A 330-nucleotide genomic window follows, 5' to 3' on the forward strand; every position below is an offset into this window, starting at 1 on the left:
TTTTGGAGAGTATCCACTGAATGCAAACAGCGTATGCTGTTCTGTGTCAGCTGCGACACGCGGATACCTTTTCTACGTTGTTTGTGCTTTGATTTGAACGAAAACAACGTATCCGTGTGGTGCGGCTGACACAGAACAGCATACGCTGTTTGCGTTCAGTGGATTTTCTCCAAAATGGCGCCAGGGTGACGCGGAGGAGATGAATTGTTGAATAAAGTCGTTTTTTTTCTTTTTGCACACAAAAAGTATTCTCGTAGCTTCGTAATATTACGGTTGAACCCCTGATGTCACATGGATTATTTTACCGATCTCCTTGCTACGTTTCTGGAC

General features: G+C 43.9%; 1 protein-coding gene across 1 annotated transcript in view; it reads right to left on the minus strand.

Moving 5' to 3' along the window:
* LOC107744255 (A disintegrin and metalloproteinase with thrombospondin motifs 6-like) overlaps window positions 1-330 on the minus strand; it is an 83,757-nt gene that overhangs the window by 29,730 nt on the left and 53,697 nt on the right. The window lies entirely within an intron of this gene.

The sequence above is a fragment of the Sinocyclocheilus rhinocerous genome, unplaced genomic scaffold (genome assembly GCF_001515625.1).
Source record: "Sinocyclocheilus rhinocerous isolate Xijiao unplaced genomic scaffold, SAMN03320098_v1.1 scaffold317, whole genome shotgun sequence".
Classification (NCBI taxonomy): Eukaryota; Metazoa; Chordata; class Actinopteri; order Cypriniformes; family Cyprinidae; genus Sinocyclocheilus; species Sinocyclocheilus rhinocerous.